Source organism: Antechinus flavipes, chromosome 3, assembly GCF_016432865.1.
Source record: "Antechinus flavipes isolate AdamAnt ecotype Samford, QLD, Australia chromosome 3, AdamAnt_v2, whole genome shotgun sequence".
Lineage (NCBI taxonomy): Eukaryota > Metazoa > Chordata > Mammalia > Dasyuromorphia > Dasyuridae > Antechinus > Antechinus flavipes.
The window spans coordinates 46,482,435-46,499,115 of NC_067400.1; positions in this window are offsets into that span (position 1 = coordinate 46,482,435).

The following is a 16,681-nucleotide window of genomic DNA, read 5'->3' on the forward strand; positions in this document are numbered from 1 at the left end:
CGTGACTTTTTAATTGTCATCATCTAGTAACTTTTCCTCAATACTAATCCATTTTGACTCAAGAGCTTCCAGTGGTTTCCCAATTGCATCTTGGGTTAAAAAAAATCCACTTCCATTTGGCATTTAAAACCTCCACAATCTGCTTCCAGCCTATCTTTCTAGACTAATTGTACATTACTCTCCTTTATGCACAGTATAACCCAGAAAAATTGATGTCTTTGATGTCTCTCATACTAGATATTTCTCATCTCTGAAATTTTTCACAGCCTCCCAATGTAAATTTCCCCAGAATGCACTCTTTTTTTCACCTCCACATCTCAGAATCTCAACTTTTCTTAAATGTTCTATTCAGATGGTATCTTATAACTCTTCCATTCTAGAATCCTCCTCCATTCCAAAAATGACTTTGTATGTATTTTGAACTAGTTTTTGTATGTTCATATTGCCCTCCCAATTCAACAAAATGCGAACTCCTTGAAGGAAGCTTTTTTAAAAAATTGTTTTTGTATCTTCAGTGCCCAGTCCAGTGCTTGGCATATAATAATCATATAATAAATACTTTTTGGATAAATGAATGAGGATATAAAAGTTAGACACATGCACTGAATTGTGGAGTAGTTAATACACACACCTCATTTTTCTACATCTATCCCTAAATAATCATTGTTATTTTGATATCACAACATTGCTGATCACAAGATAGACATTTTGTAGGGAATAGTTCCTTAGTTTGCTATCTGGTATGACAACAAAATGCTCTGTTGCTATTGAATCTGAAGAAAGGGAAAACAAAAACATTCCCAAAACAAGAATAATAAATATTGGCTATTTCATCACATATAATAATAATTATAAGGCACAGAATGTAATTTTTGAAAATATTCTTTGGAAATATTACCAGCATGGAGCTATATATGTTCAAATCAAGGGGGGAAATGTGATTCCAGCTGTGACTTGAAAAATGTGCTGCCAATTTTGAGATAAGAAAATGTCCTTGCTCTGAATATATTCCTGTAATCTGATGGGCAATCTGGAATGTTACATTCTGAGAAAGTCGGAAATTTCTCATGAGAATGTTTGAAATGTCACTTCGGTTCAGTTTAGATCAGAGTGCAGGTGGCTCCACAAAGCTTTGACTGGAGGGCTACATGTTTATACAGTTGTTGCTCAGAGGATGGTATTGATTGGTTAGGCAACTAATAAAACAAGCCATCCTGCTTTCATCTATGTGCATTTCATGCTTCTTAGAGATGGAAAAGTGGTTTTAATTAAGCCTTGTTCTCAACAACTGATCTTACTTTTTTAAAATTTCTTTTTCTTGCTCTATCATTCTCACTTCATGCCCTTTTTATTTCGGAATTTTATTCTCATGTCCTTCTTCTGAATGACCAGAACTATTAGAAGACCACCAGTTAGGGGAATGAAATTCTTCTAGGATCTGAGTGACAGCTGACAAGATACATATCATTCTCATGAGAGACAGAACCTTTTTTTAACATTTTTGTCTTGCCTATATACTTATTTATTACTGTTTAGGTTTTCTTGCCTTTATATTTTGAACCTGTAGCTTCTGGTTCGTACTTTTAATTAGAGAAATATGTTCTTGGAACATATGGTGAATGTTGTGATTCTCCCAACAGAACATAAGTTCTTCTTGGACAAGAAAATGTGTGTGTGTGTGTGTGTGTGTGTGTGTGTGTATTCATTGTATCCCTAGCACCTACAACAGTGTCAACTGAGTGAATGCTCAATAAATGCTTCATTAACCAAAGTGAATTGAATGAATTAGAGATATATATAAAGCAAATTTTCTAAATGGCATAAAATCTGTGGAAAAGACTGCCTAACAAGTTGCATATTTGTGATTATACTCTGCACTTCCTTTGAACTCAAGATGTCCCCAAATGGAGAAAAACAGCTCCTCAGAGCCCAGAATAAAATTCAATAACTCATTCAATTAAACAGGTTAAAATACTACTTATGTAATTTTCAATCTGTTTTTGCTCCCTCCAAATGATTGCTTACTCATTTGCATTGCCTTGTTCTCCCTCTCTTTGCCCTCTGTGAAATCTTTTCTCTTTTCCTCGCTTTTCTTCTCTGTTTGCTTAGAATCAGTCAGAAATATAGGTTAGTATCTTTATAATTTTATAATAGAAATCCATAGCAAACAGGTTTCATGATATGCCCAATAAATACTTTAGAGTAATGATTCTTAAAGTTGGGCTAAGGAACCCTAAGAAGCTTTAAGAACTTTTCCAGGGATCTGTGGGATCAAAACTCTTTTTGTATCAGTACTAAAATGTTTCATTTTCTAATAAGCTAAAAATCAGTAGTTATAACCCACATAAATAAAATCTTTTTGTAGGATGGGTACTTGTTTTTTAAGTATGATATGAGTCCATGAGATCAAAAAATTTGAGAACCACTGCTTTAGAGAAATATAGTTTGAAGTTTATTGAGAACTGAGCTTTGAGAATATTTAGAATGGGGAGGGGTGTTTGTGTCCCTACAAATGTATTAAAAGAAATAGAAAAGTCTTGCAATTCTTTAGAATGGCTCCAAAAGTGATCAGCTGCAGTTGGATGTGAAGTGTTCCCAGAGGATGACATAGAATGTAAAAACAGGAGTGTGAAAAAGTAAAGATAAAAGAATAGGCAAAAAAAATCTAAATTTCAGGGCTCATTATATCCTACCTAGGCTTATCTCTTAACTACTACACTGTTGTGGTTCAAAGATTCACATTTGTCTTTGATATATGATAACTTTGTTGAAATATTTCTAAGTTCTAAAGAGTAAAGAAAGAGGCGAAAAATCCTATACTGGCGCTGGTTGATACGAAGAGATTTTTTTTTTTCAAATAGAGGTAGAATATTGGAACTAAATCCTAATAATATAAGCTAGCCAAGTAATATGAAGAGGTTTTCTTAAAGAAATCATAAACATCCATTTTAAAGAGAACTAAGCTGTCACTGAACCCAAATCCTTCACTGAAAAGATAGAAAAACTGAGAAATGAATGGATTTGTTTAATGTCACATCAAGAATTAATTTCAGAATTGGGACTAGTCCGATGTTGCATTTGAGCTATAAATATTTTTAGAGCCAGCCTCTCTAGTGCCTGGAACAAAGATGGAGGCAGGAAGGATGAGTTTGTGGAAGATAATTGAAAATACTCAGAATTATAATTTTGTAATAGAAATTTATAGTAAATAAGATTCATGATATACTCAATGTATGTGTTAGAGTAAAGATTCTGAAAGTATGGCCTAAGGACCCTTAGGAAGTTGCAAGACCTTTTCAGGGCATCTGTGAGATCAAAACTCTTTATCAGTACTGAAAAACTACATTTTCTAATAAACTTTGAGGGGAAGTGAAAGAAAGATTTCTGGATTAGATAATTTGCTCAGGTTGCATTATTATTGTTGTCATTTGTCCTTGGTTCTCAAAGGGGACCATGACACCAGGGAGGTGATAGCATGACATGCAAGTGAATTGGACTGTAGTGAGGGAGGGCTGGGCAAGGTCACCTGCCTCATCTTCTCCTCCAGAGCCAACTGGGTCCAAGGCCAGATTTAGATTGGGACAATTTGGAGATGACCCCAGATGCAGTGGGAGACCTTGGCCTTTTCAACAGGTCTCAGTTTGACTGAGGGTGCACTCATTAGTGATTAAGGTTTGGTAAAAAATTGGAGTAAAAATGGCCTCTTTCACTTAGTCCAAAAAAATTCTAAATTAATAAATAAGTCAACATGCCTTAAATCAGGTTGGATGACTACCTGGCAAGAGAGGCTCAAAATAGGGAGAGATAGCAGTAGGGTTCAAGGAACAGATTCAGCAGGTCAGACACAGTCACACCAGGCAATCCCTACAAAAAAGAAGAGGAGCAGGATGGTAGGTCTCAGCAAGGGGCAGAACCCTTATGAGGCGGTCCAGGTGGTTATCTGTAAAATGAACTGGAGAAGGAAACGACAATGCTTACATCATCTTTGCCTAGAAAACGCTAAATGAGGTAACAAAGAGGCAAACCTGATTAAAACAACTGAATAACAATAGTATGCTAGGTTAAGGCCACTGAGGAAGAAGCAAAAAGTCAGGTTGAGGAAAGGGAAGGTAGGAAAAGTGTGCTGATTTAGGAACTTTTTTATGGAAGTTGGGTCATTGACAAAGGATGGCAACCACTTGATGCAAATATATTGATTTTCTCCAAAGAATAAGAAAATATATATGACAATTAGGCAGAAGAAAGGCTGTAGGCAGAATGCAGGTTTTATAGCAAATAGAAAAACATTGAATGCTGTGTATAATTTGATTTAATTTGGCAGCACACTTTCCCAAGGATGTACATCTAGATGACATCCATGTTGTCAGACTCCAAAGGAGAGAAGAACTATTAGACTGCTTACCAAACTAAAGTTCTACAGGGTCATCATGCTGATCTTATCATTATATGTCTGTGAAAACCAGGTGGATTTGACTTCCTTACTTCCAAGGTTTCCTCCAACTATAAATATATTCTCTTATTATTCATAAATCTAAGAATTTTTTCAAATGACCACAAGAATTTTATCCTTGTTGTAAAATCAAGCTTTTTTTTTTTTTTGAAAAGTCTTCCCTAGAACACTCTAAGCCAAATTGGATTGGACTACTTTTAAATAATCAAAGGTCTAGTTTAAATCACATATGGGATCAGATTTTTGGTATGATATTTTTCTATCTTTTTTTATTCTTTGATACCGAGGTTTATTTTATGTTTAAGGGAGTGGGAAAAGAAAGAAGCAGAAATTAAAATCATGTAAAATCAAAAGATATCCATAAAGTTTTTCAACTATATGCAATTGAAAGTTTATTCTTTTGTTTAAAGGTGGATATTATGAGAAAGTAAAACACTCTGTGCTAGCCCTGCCAATAATTTCTTGACCCAAATAGTTGTGTCATGGAGATCACAAACTCTGCTGTTTACAAATGTGATGAAGTCAAGATGTGCTAGAGAAGATCAGTGAAGTATTCAAGAACTAAGTGCCAAGGTGGCTTTCAAAATGGATTTTTCCCTAAAATAGATAACTAGATTTATGCCACAATAATCCTATTTATAATATATATGCATATTATGTATATACATATTACTGTAAAAGTTTAAAAATAATCATTTCAAGATCATCATTCCCAATAGAAATAAGAAAAAAAAACTTAATTCTCTCATCATGATAGAATAAAGAGAAATTTGGAAAAGTAAATTGGTAACTAGATCTGTCTTTCCTTTATAGTATCTAACATTAATCATTGATTGTTTTAGTGATATAGTTTAAAAGAAATACCTGGATGTTGGCATGTAAAACCAAATATTATTTGTCTTGGCATATAAGATCAAATACCTCATATTTCTGTTAATATGTACTAATCTATAATCAAAACCTTCCTACTAAAGCTTTCTGAGAATAATAAACAATGTAAATGAAAGAGTTGAAAATAGGCATTTAATGTTTTTTAAAAAGATGTGTATCTACTAACTATAGAAAATAAATAAAATTAAGAAAATTGACAAAGGAAGAATTTTAAATATTATAAAATGCCATGATAAAACATTTTTAAGGAAAAGACTATCTTTTTAGACTCTATTTCCTAGCACAGCTCCTAGAACATAGTAAATGCTCAAGAATGTGTTTAGAGCATCTAAAAATTGCTTATTTCAAATTTCAAATTAAAAGTACATTAAAATATCATGTGGCTTTCCATACAATAGGGAAAAAACTCTAAACTGTGAATTAAAAGAATCAATATTGAGCAAATAGTTTACTTTTCATTTAAGTAAATTGATATTTCGTTAAATGATTCAGCTTTGCTTTTGCTTCTTATTTGTATTCCCTAGTACTCAGCCTAGTGCCTAATCCAAAATTGCCTAATAAATGCTTGGTTGAGTGAACATTAGCAGAATGAAATTATATTACTTAAAGATTATTTGGATAAAATGAATTTTAGTGAATAAAATATCTTAGTATTTTAATTCTTTATTCTTCTTTCTTTATCAGGAATTTTTATCTTTTTGTTATATATGAATTCAGCCAGTATTTATTAGGCATCTACTGTTTACTAAGAGCTGTGCTAGGAAATATAAATTCAAAAAAAGCAAATTTTTTCCTCTAAGGAGGTTTTGTTATCTATTCAAACTCATTGTGTTTTTTTTTTTCTCTCCCTTTTACATGGCTATAGTGTGAAAAGTTGGGGGATATTTTTATTGTTGCTGTTACTGTTTTGTGTTACATTATATTATATTGTATTGTTATAATATATATTGTATTATATTGTGTTACAATATATTGATTACATTTTATTGTTTATATCACATCATACCACATTCTTATGAGGGAAGACAATGCGTGAAAGAAGGTGGAAGATGGAAGCATGACAGCAAAGTGCTAAAAATGAAAGATGGTGGTCTGGACATTCCTCAAAATGAGAAGGTGGGAGGAATTTGCTGATGGGAGAAGGGAGATGCAGAGGCAAAGGATGCTAGAGCATGATGTCAAAGTTCCTAGAGTGAACTAGGACAAATCGCAAAATAGGATTAGTTTATTTTCACCAACTCTTTTTTAATACATCTATTATTTCCCTGGGGTATGGGGGTTCTAATTAATTGGGAAGTATGAAGTGTCCATGGAGGACTAGCACTTTTGATGTGAGAGCTTGTGGAGGCCTTTTCAGGACTGCTCCTAAATCTTTGCAGTCCACCTTCCTCCAATTCTCTCTCACCTGTGGCTCTAAGGAGCCATAGAATGAATCGCAGTCACATTGCAGTAAAACAGTCCCAACAAGTGGGCTAAAACAGGTTGGGGATAACTGACAGATTTCAAATCCACTGGTGAGCCAGAGAAATGTCTACTTCAAGAACATGAAGAATGCCAGAGAGAGAGACAGAGACACAGACAGACAGACCCAGAGAGATAGAGACAGAGACAGAGATAGAGACAGTGACAGAGAGAAAGAGACAGAGAACACAGAGAGAGTGTCAGAGACAAAGAGATAGAGAGACAGAGACAGAGAGACAAAGAGAAAGACAGAGAAACAGACAGACAGAGAGAGAGAGAATGGGTAAATGAGAGAATTTTTTTCCAATAGGCAAGCATTGTGAGGCCCTTGAATCTTGCTTGGTAAGACGTCAAAGAGGTCAAAAGCAACAATCTATGACAACGCAAGCCATCACTAGTCACCTTGTCTTGCCACTGGACCTTTTTGACTTTGGAAGAAAGTAAGGGTGATGATTTTGTGCAACTCTGTATCACTTAAATCCAATTCACACACAAATCAAGAAATCATCCCATGAGGCCATTGGTCCTCTTGAGGAACAACAACAATTACCTTCTCAACAGATACTATCTTGTGTCTCCTTCCTGAAGGGCCTCTTAGACAAATAAGTATGTATGACTTATGTCAAGTAAAGCTAAATAAAGTATATTGAAGCTATTTTCTTCCTTCAGTATATTTGCATCTTAATAAGAAACTACTGAGACTTAAAAACTTTCAAAATTCAATGAATGAATGTCAAGATGGAATTTTATGCACTATGACATGTGATGGGAGTAGGATATCTTTGGTTAAGAACACATACCCACCACTCTTCAAATTATTTCTATTTGATTATTAGATGGATATGAAATCTTCTCAATTGAGGCAGTCCCTCCACAGTACAGACCACAGCCGATCCATATCTTCTCATCTAGAATGATTCTTGTCTATAACTTTCCATAAATCCTCCAGAGAGGATTTGATGGTCTTTCTTTTGTTCTCTTGATTATATTTTATGGATATCAATGCAACACTAATACCATTGTGTGTTTTCTTTTTATTTTACCACAGATTTGCCCACTTCCCTTCCCAGTCCTTACAAATCCCTGAAAATCTATTTTATTTCACTCCTTCCATTTATTTCTTCATTGATAACAGATTGCAGACAACTTATACCAATGATGGATTTCTACTGCATTTTAATCCTCTTGTAATTATGATTCTTCTGAGAACATAGTGATCCATAATTCATAGTAATTACCTGCATGTTTTGGTACTAGAATGATGAGCTTCTAAGGTGTGGAACAGTGCTCTGCAGTTTTCCAAAGATGTTTTAGCCAACTCCCCATCTCCTATTCAATTCCAATTCATGGTCTGTATCTTTAATGCCTAATGAAAATATATGTTATTTTCTGACAGACTAAATCAATGTACTGTCTGTTAAACTATCTACTATAATCCAGAGACTGAATTATTTTTATAAGCATTAAAATTTTTTGTCCAATTAGCTTTAGAAATATTTTCTCAAAGAAGTCACAGGCCTTAGGTATTTCAAATATTTTAAATAGCTTTTCAATAAGGACCAGAAAAATAAAAACAATATTCTTGCATTTTAAGCAACATTATAGTATTGGTATTTTAAGGAAGAAGACATATTTAAATATAGAGGAAACCCATCTGGAATATTTCTCTAGTTCTATGCTTGATTAAAAATATTCTTTTTATCAGGCTTTGAGAGCTTCTGTCTGACTCAATAGCTTCATCTAGTCCAATATTGGAGAACTTGACACTAATAGATATAGTATGATAGAATGCTGAATTTGGAGAACTGGATTCAAATTCCTCCTCAGTAACATGCTAGCTGTTTGAGCCTTTTAAAAAGTCACTTCATTTTGGGAGGCTATAGTTTCTTCATGAATAAGTTGGATAGTAGAAGGGGAGAATAAATTTAGTGGCCTCCAGCTATAACACTATGACCCAGGAATTCAGCTTTATAGGCAGAAGAAAACAAATATCAACTAGGAATAGAAAATCAATGTTCACCCACTAAAGGGCAAGGAGAATGGGAAGGACATTTGTGTGTGTTTAGATGCAATGGACATCAGAATTCAATTTCAACTGGGACAACTTAACCTATACCTTTGATTCAATTAATTACTTTCAATCAATACTTTTTCCACAATGCAAACAATGTGATAAGCCCTGGATATACAAAGGAAGACCGCAAAAAATAGAACTTGTCCTAAAATAAATCTAAATATGAAAGGCACTTCAAAGGCCATCTATTCTAGTCTTCTCACTTAACAAATGATATTGAAGCCCAGCGAGATTAAATGTTTTGATGTAATAAAATTCATAATCTCAGATTCCATAGCTTTCTTACACACTACCTAGGTATTTGTTTGCTGATTTTACAAAGTTGGAAAGACATTAGAAAGAAGGAGTGAACAACTATTTAGATCTATTCCTTTGTTTGTTTGCAGATAGGAGTAGTTTCTGCTCTTTCTAGAATTTAAAGGGAAAGAAGATCAAGTCTATTCTTCTACATGCAGTACCAAACCAGGCACAAAAGCTTAGAGACAAGGAAAGTCTTTCTTCTTGAAATAAATGGAAGTTGTTGGATAGAAGACATGATGAGGTCCAATTTCTTTTTTTTCCTTCATCCTTTCACGACACCTCATTATGTATATGGCAGAACACATATGTAGCCTTCCATTTCTAGCTAGTCCAAGAATCCAAACTAAGATCCACTAGCAAAAAGAAATCAGGATCACTGGGAAATATATTCACATAATTAGTATAATGAGTAATAGAAGCATAAGATCTTTAACTTCTCATTCTTAGATTAGGGTGCTCTCCAAAAAGTTTCTCTCATTGAATAGATAAGAACATATCAAAAGATAAGAAAAATAGGTCAGCATGTCATGGATGCTGAATGACTATTAGACAAAAAGAAGACATTATAGTTGAAGATTTTAGGGGAAATGTTTGTTCTACTGTCTATTTAAAATAGCATGTGTAGATCTGCCTTCTAAATATGTTATTTGTGTTAAAAAACAAGTGAAATAAGTATAAATTATAAAATTACACAGGCAGATTTTTTTTTACATTGGAAAAATAAAAGCAAATATAGACTTTAGCACAATAATATTACCAATTTTGAGGCTGGGTTCCCTTCTAGATTTTTTTTTGCAGTCTGTAAATTTTAAATTCTGCTGTTATTTTTCTCTAGTCATATTTACAATAATTTCTTATCCTAAAATTAACATTAACTTTCCAGATAGTTACTTAAAGACATTAAGACATATTATTCATATAGTATATGTATCTTACTTTAATATGTTATATATTTTAATGTTTTCTTCATTTTGTGTATGACTCAACAACTAGTGAATTAATTGGTCCAAGAAATTATTTTTGAAAATATATTTTGGCTAATGGTTTCTTTCATCCACACATTTATTAGGAAAATATTGTATAATTTAAATTGCTATATCAAAGTTATTTGCCAAAATAAAAGTCCATACTTCCTTTAAAAAGGAGAACCTTACAAAAAGGTTTTGTTTTGTTTTTTTATTTCTCAAAGGCCAACCATTCAGAGCCCCATTAGAATAAGAATAAGAAAGGAAAAGTGGAAGTAGCAGTGACTTGATTCAAATGGGTGGCCTTGAAAACAGCTGCACCTGAAATAATCTTAATTTAAGAGAACCTCAAATTGAATGCATCCTTCTAGCTTCAAATGCAGAGGTGATCATTTACATTCAGGAGAAACAAGCTGAGTTGATTGCAAAAGGGAGCTCTGTGCCCCCACCCCACAAGTGAAGTAGAATGGGAAACCATGTAAATGAGGCATACAATTTATAATGAATTGGGCTAAAAATGATGCTCTGTTCATGTGCTGCTCCCCAAAGTTCATTAACTTAATGTAATATACAGTGAAAAGAACCATACCTATGATTACCACAATTAAAATGTAAATTTTCAGTTTACTCAACCCATCCTTCTAAGTTCTAAGTATGTGAAACATCCCTCCTGTAAAATAAAATAAAATAAAATAAACTAGAAGTCTCATAAAACAGCATCTAAGATAGTCTGTATTGTGACTAGCCATTTGTCATCATGGGATACTTTTATCTATATATACCAAAGCACATTGGTATGGGACTCCCCCTTTACTAATGGAAATGAATGTCCTTCCCATGAGATATGGCATGAAATTGGCAAGAACTTGAGCTTCTGTTTTCTTCAGGAGTCTCTCAGCTTCATGTAGCTTTTTGGGCCTCTGGCATCCATCTTGAAGAATAAAGATAGAAGAGACCAACCCCATTTCGGGTTACTGAAGGAAATGACTGTGAGAATACATGAGAGAACTGATGGTCTGCATCACTCTCTTTCTCCAGCTTGCTAAGAAAGAGACTGTGGGGAATTTCTACTTTGAGATATGTACTCCCTCTTAATTGAACTGTTATCTCATTCCTAGTAGAAGAGCCCCTTCGATCTGTTTTGTCTAGTATGTATTCTCCCATGTATATCTTCTCTGATTTCCATGTATATTTTCTCTAATTTCTGCTTAGCTCTGGTTTAGATAAATTGATTTTTCTACTATTTACTATGTTAATCATGTAACTAGTATTTAGTTGGAAAAAAATCAAGTTGTGACTATAAAAACTGAGATCGTGCTCTCCCCAAATAACGACACTGAGATCAGAAGTTAAACTGAACTTAAACATGTCCTCTGGTTTAGCAGTAATTAAAGGAGCAGATAGTTAGCTATGATTTTAATTTTATACTTCATCTTCAAGGAAAGCAGAATGGCCTCTAGTCCAAATCTCTCTCTTCACTTTCTGAGAGAAGTGTGAATGGAGAAGTAAAAAAGACATCTATTCTGCATTATTTCAAGCGATACAATGATACCCTCATGCTACTGGTTGGGCAATAGCCTCTTACCACACATGTAATCTATGTAAATTTAGACCTATTCTCTACCAGTTATTTACAAATTAAGTGACTTGCCTAGGTTTACATAGCCAATAAGTGTCTAGATTTGACTGGATTTGGGACTAGAATTTTAGCTCCAATCTACCTGACTGCAGGCCTAGTACTCTACCCCCTGAACCAGCTAGGTAACAATATTTAAGGGGTATATGGGATATTCAGGAGCTCTCTGTATGAGGGCTTGCCACGCCTTTTACAGGAATACTCATGCATTTTTGAGTTTCCCTTTTCATCTAGCTCTTATTTGTGTCTCCAAAAAGCTATAGCATGCACAGTGGCCATACCACAATAAAACAGTCTTAACAGATGGGTTAAATCAAGTTCAGGGTAACCAATAGGCATTAAACTTCAACCGTGAGTTGGGGAATCTAGTCCAAATCTAGCACTCTACTACATAACTAAATAGGCAAGAATGTGTATTCATTTTGTATATACTTATCTAAAATGAATTCTTGCATGCAGAGGGACTACAGGTTAATCAGAAGAAAGATGTGATTTTGACTCAAAATCATACATGTTACCCAAAAAGAGTCACTTGAACAATCACTTAAATAAGTCAGAGTTGGAGACTTCAGTTTCATATAATTTATTCTAATGATTATGAAAATGGTATTAGATTCCATTTCTCAAGCACAGGTTTTATAAATCACTTTCCCTCCAAAAACCACATGAAATAAAGTGTAAATATTATCTCCATTTTATAGATGAGGAACTGAAATTCAGAGAAGTTAAGTAATTTTCTAAGGATAACATCAAAATTCCCAAAATATCTGTGTATTCTAGTATGGTAAATTAACATGCAGAATAAATCTATGACTTAGTAAATAAAACCTATGGAGAAGCCTGAGAGAGTTTGAGATTTTTTTTTTTTCATAATCACATGGCTAGTAAGTGTCAGAAGGTGGAAAATGAATTGAGGTCTTACTGATTCTCAATGCAATCAAGCTTGATCAAAATCCTAAGAAACCAAAAGTTGCTGAAGTAATAAGAGATCCTAAATCATTGTCAAATCATTTGCTAAAATCTCCTGTGCAGAGATGGGAGTGGAATTAGGTGGATATACATCTGGCTGAACAGCTGAAGACAAAGACTAATCATTAATAGTTTGATGTCAACTTAGAACAAGGTCTCCAGTGAAATTGCCCAGGAATTAACTGCTTAGTTTTGCACTATTCAATATATTTATCAATGGACTGGAAAATGGCGTAGAGAAAAGTTCATTAAGATTTTTTGATCACTCAAAGATGAAAGGAATAGCTAACATATTGGCTAGCAATCAAATAAGATGATTTGATAAGGGAAAAATATAAAATCTTATATGTAGATTCAAAAAGTCGTCTTCAACATATAAGATGAGAGAAACAGAACTAGATGAAAGTTTGTTAGGAAGAGTCCTGGAGGTTTTAGAGAAGTGTAAGATAAATATGATAGAACTGTCCTGTTCAACTAGGAAAGCTAATGCAAGATTGCATTTAAAAAAGAAAAAAGTATACTGCCTTCAGGTAGAATCACATTATACTCTACCCTAACCAGACCACATCTGAGTGAGTCCATCTGTGGCTGCCATATTTTAGGAAAGATCTGGTTAATTTGAAAGGCATACAGATAAAGCAACAAAAATAGTAAAGAATCTTGAAGTCCTGACATATAAAGATCGTATGAAGGAACTTGGAATGTTTGGTTTGAAAAATAGAGCATAGTCTCAAAAAGTTATCAAACTGTGCATACCCTTTGATCCAGCAGTGTTTCTACTGGGCTTATACCCCAAAGAGATACTAAAGAAGGGAAAGAGACCTGTATGTGCCAAAATGTTTGTGGCAGCCCTGTTTGTAGTGGCTAGAAGATGGAAAATGAATGGATGCCCATCAATTGGAGAATGGTTGGGTAAATTGTGGTATATGAACGTTATGGAATATTATTGTTCTGTAAGGAATGACCAGCAGGATGAATACAAAGAGGACTGGCGAGACTTACATGAACTGATGCTAAGTGAAACGAGCAGAACCAGGAGATCTTTATATATCTCAACAATGATACTGTTTGAGGACGTATTCTGATGGAAGTGGCTCTCTTCGATAAAGAGAGCTAATTCAGTTTCAATTGATCAAGGATGGACAGAAGCAGCTACACCCAAAGAAAGAACACTGGGAGATGAATATAAACTGCTTGCATTTTTGTTTTTCTTCCCGGGGTTATTTATACCTTCTGAATTCAATTCTCCTTGTGCAACAAGAGAACTGTTCAGTTCTGCACACATATATTGTATCTAGGATATACTGTAACCTATTCAACATGTAAAAGACTGCTTGCCATCTGGGGGAGGGGTGGAGGAGGGAGGGGAAAAATCGGAACAGAAGTGAGTGCAAGGGATAATGCTGTAAAAAATTACCAAGGCATAGGTTCTGTCAATAAAAAGTTATTAAAAAAAAAAAGAAAGAAAAATAGAGCATAGTAAGGCCATTTCCTTTGTCTTCTTGTTAGAAGAGATTATCACAATCAAATAGAATCAGAACGTGCTTTGGTTGACTCCCATAGGATAAAAGTGGAAGAAATATTTAGAAGCTTCAAAGAAATAAAATTAATTTTGAAGAAAAGGGAAAGAAAATATCTAATAATGACTATTGGGAGATAGTGGACTCCATCCAGTAATGTGCTAGTAAAGGCTGAACAACAGGTTCTTGTAGAGAGGAGGATACTTGACATTTTTAAGTTTAATCTGTCTAGACAGTCAACAAAACAGTGAGTCAACAAAACAGTGAATCAAGTCTGAGTTTTTAGCATTTGTCTATTATTAAGGTGAAATTGCTCATACTGAAAAATATAATAATCAGTTTTCACAAGCCAATATGAACTGGCTCCAGCACAGTCCTGGTTCCATGTGAGTGGAGATCTTCTGGCAGATGGAATTTTTGTTTAAGTTTTCTTGGAATAGCTGGATTCTAAGGTTTCTTTTATATCTGCAACCTATGCTGTGATCTTATGCTTTTAAAACATTGTAAAGAATATGAAAAAAATATATTTTGAATATTTTCTCTACATTATTGTTTGTTTTCATGAAGCTTAATGCTGAGAGTGATGTTAGAAACCATCTAGTCCAAATCTCTCATTATAAGATGTAAGGGAATAAAGTTCAGAAGTGGTGTGACTACTCATGGTTAGAGAGAGAGGTAGTAGCAAAGGTGGAACAGAACATTAAAAACCTCAGATCCCAGTCCTTCCATTGTATGTGCAACCTTCAAACTATATACTCTTCTAAAACTGATGTTCAAAATTAAAGCCTATTATACTTTCTATTTTTAGATAGAGTAACATCTTACTTATTAGGCATGCTAAGAGAATCAGATGGTCTTTACTTTTGCATAAAAAAAAGAATTTTATATCTTCAAGTGCTAAAATTATATTAATTTAAAACATTCTTAATGGAAATCTTTTTAAATTTTGCTTTCCATCTCCCAGTGCTAATCATAAACTGCTAATCTGCTAAAACTTGGTTAATGGTTTTCAAGAGTTTTTGTGACTGAGAAATCCATCGCCCGAGCTATTCTGGTGATTAACTCTAGAAATCGGTCCTCAGATGACATACATGTAATAAGATGATGGATTAATACATCAGGTTTCCGCCAGAGTCTCTATTTGGCTGACATTAACATCAAGACCCCAGTTCACCTTCATGCAACAAAAAACAACAGAGTTGAACTGTTACTGATGTCAACAGAATGTTCCAAACATAATTTGAACCCTTTGCTAGGATCACAGGCTTAAGAGATGACTAGAGATCACCTCCCTGTAACTGGACTCTTAAGTATTGATAAAGTATGGTCAACAACAGAATTCAATAAGTGCTCATTACATGCAGTGTTCTTCTAGCTGCTGGAAGATACAGAATTTAGACCATCCCTGCAATAGTAATGATGATAATAATATATGAAAACAAGTAATTATTTAGTGAATTGCCATTTTCAAAGAACTTTTTACAAACATCTTTATTTCCTTATAACAACCCTGAAATAGTTATTATTGTTATGCCCATTTTAGGGAAAAGAAAAGCTGCAAAGAAGTTAAGTGATTGGCTCGGAGTCCCATAATTAATTTGTCTCAAGCAGAATTGGAACTCAAATCTGTTTTGATTTCATGTCCAGAACTTTAGATACTACACGACCTTCATGGTGTATCTTCATGACACATACATGAAAACTATACAATATATAAATGAGATAATAGTGATCTTTAATTGTATGGAGCCACCTTATGGTCAGTTTTCTAACCTTTTAGTTGTTTCATTGTCCCTTTCACTATTGATCTGAAAACTTCCATATATCCTTCCTGTCAGTATGTCCATTTCTAGCATTAATTCTCTTCCATTTTTAATATTCTGGAAATAGGGAAGTAGATCAAGAAACCTTGTTAAAGAAAAATAAAACTTAAGATACTTTGTAGGAATGCTTAAGAATCCATATTTGTATAATGATTGAGAGCTTTTGAAATATTTTTCTTACCATGCTCTGTGACTTCAAGGATACAGATCTTGTATCTCTATTTTGCAAAGAATTTAAGGCTCAGGGAGATATCCCACAACTAATAAGGATCCTGAAAAATGCCTGACATTGAGTCTAACCTGTTTTACATTATGCTTGTGGTACATAATAGGCACATAATAAATGCCAGTTAAATGATCATATTACACTATATAGTATGTGTTCATATACAAATATTATTGCTGGGGTCTCTGTGATGGCAATGAGAGACTTTTTTATTAATTTCAGTTGCATGTCTGTGTTTTATATATTTGAAGTTACTTAATAAATGATTTTTGGATAATTTAGATTATATTTTTCAGATGTGATAATAGCAATAAGAATGATTATAATATATAGGAATAAACATATACATTAAAAATTCTTCTGCCA